Source organism: Chrysemys picta, unplaced genomic scaffold (genome assembly GCF_011386835.1).
Source record: "Chrysemys picta bellii isolate R12L10 unplaced genomic scaffold, ASM1138683v2 scaf4270, whole genome shotgun sequence".
Classification (NCBI taxonomy): domain Eukaryota; kingdom Metazoa; phylum Chordata; order Testudines; family Emydidae; genus Chrysemys; species Chrysemys picta.
Window position 1 is genome coordinate 1 of NW_027056970.1, and position 4,225 is coordinate 4,225.

General features: G+C 43.2%; 1 long non-coding RNA gene across 1 annotated transcript; it reads left to right on the forward strand.

Moving 5' to 3' along the window:
• The first annotated feature begins 6 nt into the window (after positions 1 to 6).
• On the forward strand, positions 7 to 3,347 carry LOC135980552 (uncharacterized). Its single transcript, XR_010597563.1, has 2 exons — positions 7 to 211; positions 2,847 to 3,347. It is a non-coding gene; the product is annotated as an uncharacterized LOC135980552 (long non-coding RNA).
• The last annotated feature ends 878 nt before the right edge of the window (positions 3,348 to 4,225 follow it).

Below are 4,225 nucleotides of genomic sequence, written 5' to 3' on the forward strand. Positions count from 1 at the left end.
TTCCCCACCGCTTTGATATATGCTTCTGGGGAGCGGCGCCCCCCTCTTCACCGCCCAGCCATGTCGGCGGCCATCTCTGCCTCGGAGAAGGTGGATGGCTTCACGCGGAAATCGGTGCGCAAGGCTCAGAGGCAGAAGCGCTCGCAGGGCTCTTCGCAGTTCCGGAGTCAGAGCAGCCAGGTGGAGCTCTCGCCTCTGCCCCAGCTTAAAGGTATGGCCCGACACTCCCCAGCCCTGGGCTACAGGTGCTGCACTGAGTCGCCCACTGCTGAGCTACTAACCACCTTTCCAATTCCGAGCTCTGGGCTTCTCCCCGCTCCAGTCCCCAGCTCAGGCTTGTCTTCCCTCTTTTTCCTTTCCTGGGTCTCCAATCCCCGAGCTCCCCTTCTGCTGGCCCCTTTAGTCCCCCTTGACCGTTCTCCTTTCGCTTTTCTCCCTGTATTGTCCAAGTAGTGACTATCAGGAGATGTAACCCTCCCACGAATACTTTCAGATCCAAAGCTTGTCTCGCCGGGGGTCCATATTCGTCTTATGTAAACAAACGTCCAATAGCTCTGTTACAATTTGCTGCCTGTTGAAGGATTAACCCAGCTAGTGCTTCAAGATTACAACCCCTTTTCTGAGTAATTGGGATTAAATGCTTGTTTTTGACCCAGCAGGTTAGTGAAATGCCAAATCCTCCTTTCCTGACTGCAAGTTGGGGGGGGGGGGGGGAAGGAAACTGACTGTTTTAAAAATCTTGGCATGAGTGGAGTTTCCTCTTCCCGTGAGGTGTATTTTACACTGGCAAACACTATACTTGTGGTATAGTATTCTAATTTATCCAGAGAAAATGTGTTCTAGGTCTGTGTCACTTGTTTTGACCTAATTGCTCCTTCCACCAGTGTTAGAGGATTTTGAGTAAACTGTTTCTCTTGTTTCAGTTTAATTCTTCACAAATTACCATTAAAAGCTCTTCTTCCTCTGGTACAGTCTCACATAGTGCTGCCAGCATCTAAAGATCTTAGTTCACCAACATTAAATTGGCCAAATTACAAAGTATTTGTATTTTGTACATTCTCTTTTGTCCTTGACCACGTTTAAATGTTACAGGGAAATTAGTCTCATGAGGCTATTGCGGGACAGACTCTAGTTTCTTACCAAAATGAACCTAAATCTCCATAGTCTTGCACATATTTTAAATATAAAATGAAAGTTGTGCATGGTCTTTAAAGCCACAATAATACAAAAATGGTGATTAGATGATGAATACAAATTTGTGATTAGGACCGTGTTTGACAAAATTTAAAAGAACCTTAGACATAAAGATGAGTTGTATTACTTTAAAGGTTATGCAGCTTATTGATAGCTTCAAAAGTGCATCACACTTGTCTTGTAAGCAGACTATAAAAAGCCCTTGTGAAAAATCCCACCATTATCAGGATTAGATTTGCTGCAAGGTTCAGTATAACATAGTTAACTTAAAAGTTTCAAAGTAGTTACAGTTACTAGATTTTCCCTGAATCTCCCTATTTAATTTTTTGCAGTCACAGTTGTATATTTTAAGAAAACATAATGAGAGAAATGTTTTTAACAGACCCACTTAGAGGAAAGTGACTGACTGTGTAGGGGAAACAGTGAAACAAACTATCCAAGTGCTGCTAAATGCAAATAAACAGAGTGGGGATTTTCCCCCCCACATCTGTTATAGTCATTACAGCTTGTAAAACAACAGGAGGGGGAAAATATGTTCAAACAGTTGAGTATTCCTTTGACAGATCAGTGACTTTTTTTTCCTATTTGCTATCTTATGCAATTTTTGCAAACTAGTATAATTTTCAGGAAAGATAGTAAAAAAACAAACCTGGAAAAATTGTTTGAAACATGAACTAAGTTCCTACAGTTCACAAGTCTAAACTCCATTGTGCTTTAATAGTCAATACTTGATACATTTTGTTAAAATGGGTTCTTATTTTTATAGCTCTAGTAAACCATATTTAAAAACTCTCAATAGCTGATACCAGAGCCCTTGCATTAGAGATCACGTATGGGTGACTTTCAGCAATATGGTGACTTTTTACACTAATCTTAGGCCCTCATCCTGCAAAGACTCAAGCACATACTTAACTTCTTGCATGTGTGGTCCCATTGAAGTCTATGGAACTACGTACATGCTTAAAATCTCTGTTGAATTGGGGCGCTTTGAAGAGTTGGCATTAATCAGTTTAGTGAGGCTTTCAATTTTGTGTGTGCAGTTTTGTCTCCACAATTACTTATACACTTCTACCTCGATCTAACGCTACCCGATATAACACAAATCCAGATATAACATGGTAAAGCAGTGCTCCGGGGGGGCTGCGCACTCGGTGGATCAAAGCTAGTTCAATATAACACAGTTTCACCTATAATGTGGTAGGATTTTTTGGCTCCCGAGGACAGCGTTATATCGAGGTAGAGGTGTACTTGCAGTTTAGGTCACTTAACCATCTCAGTCCCTGTAAAGTGCCAGAATTGGGGGGTTTAGAAGTCTATAAAACTTTAAACCTGTAAACTGAATCTGTATGGGCAAACACCTGCAAAGAGCTCTATGACTGGGGTTGAAGGAACCTAAATTAAGGGTATGAAATTGTTTGTTTGTATTTATTTGTGCTCCCAGTTTATAGGTACTCCTGTGGATTAAAATTAATCTCACCTGCTTCAAAACATAATTGACCACAATGTAGGTTTTTTTTAAAGAGACCCTGTCATTAAACTATTTTTCAAAACTGCGAACTATTGATCTATGCTAAGTGCCCCAAATAACCAATCTGAGAGGCAGGTGGCACACTAGTAACTTAAAACTTGCATATTTTCCCCTCATTTCTTAGGAAATCGGTCTAAACTGCAGATTGCTGGCTCCTGCTCCATGTGATTCTCCTGAAGCATACACTGTACTAGTAACAGCACATTTGCCCCCCAGATAGGCTTGGCCTCCAAAAACACATGAACTTTTATTCCCAGTCATGCATTTTCCCCCCTCAGAAGATAGTGTGACCTCACTCTAAGACCAGTTCCAAACAGAGTTCTGTGGTAGGTGTGATGCTACGACTGTAGTACATCCTGGGTCATTGTATAAAGCAGAAGGCAGTGGCCCATGGAAGGGGATAAAAAAGAAAAATGACATTGTTGGTTGCCTAGGGGCATTAAGCGCACACTTCTGAAATTAGGTTAATTTTTTTTGTTTTCCCAGACAGCTCTTGTTTTTAAAGAAAAGTTAAAGCCTGCTTGTGTTAGGAGGAAGCATTCGGTAAATAGAGTTTAGTAGTCAACTGTCACTTTTATTATACCTAATATATAGTTAACTTAGTTTAGTCACAACTACTCCATCATTTTACAGAAAATGCAAACATAATAAAAATTCCAAAACAACCTGTAAGTTTGTGTCAGACTGGTCTAGAATGCTCATACTCCTTTCCTGGCAGGAGAGATGCACCAAAAATAATCAGGCTATCATTTTTATAAATGTTTGTTTGGGTAAAATATTTTAAAAAGGAACTAATCTAGGAAATGTTGGTGGGTGACTGGAATGTGAACCTCCTAATCAAAAATTGTCTCATACATTTCCACAAGGATATAAGTAGTACTGTTTGAAAACCTGTAAACATTTGTTATATTTACTCCTGGGGGAATTCTGCGCCACTGCGCATGTGCAGAATTCATGTCTCCTGCAGATTTCTTTGCTTCCCAGGCGCCCCCCCCTCACCCTCCAAAAAAAGAGACTGACAGGGAAGCTGCAAGAGCAGTCACACACCACTCCCTCGCAGTGTGGGTATATCGCCGGACCAGCCTGCAAAGAGGTAAATCACTGCAGCGCTGGGGATGCCCCAGCCAGTGGCTCTTACCGGGATCAGGTGCTAGTCTCGGCTGGGTTGGAGGCAGGAGAGGACGGGACTTCCTCTTCCCCTGCAAGGAGTGGCTAGAGCTGTATCAGACACCCCCACCCCCCAGAAGCTCAGCATCCTCCCCTGCTTCCTGTCCCCATTGCTCCTCAGCTGTGGGGGGAGGGGTCACCGTATGGGGAGTTGCTCACCCGACCTTCATGCATCTGGACCTCCCATACCCAGTCACCCCTGCCAAGCCTCACCCTGTACACCCAGACCTCCTCCCCCCCCCCCCCATACCCAAACTCCACCCCATTGAACCTCAACCCCTGCCTCCGGAGCCCCATCCCTGAACCCAGACCAACCCCACTGAGCTCCCTGCACTC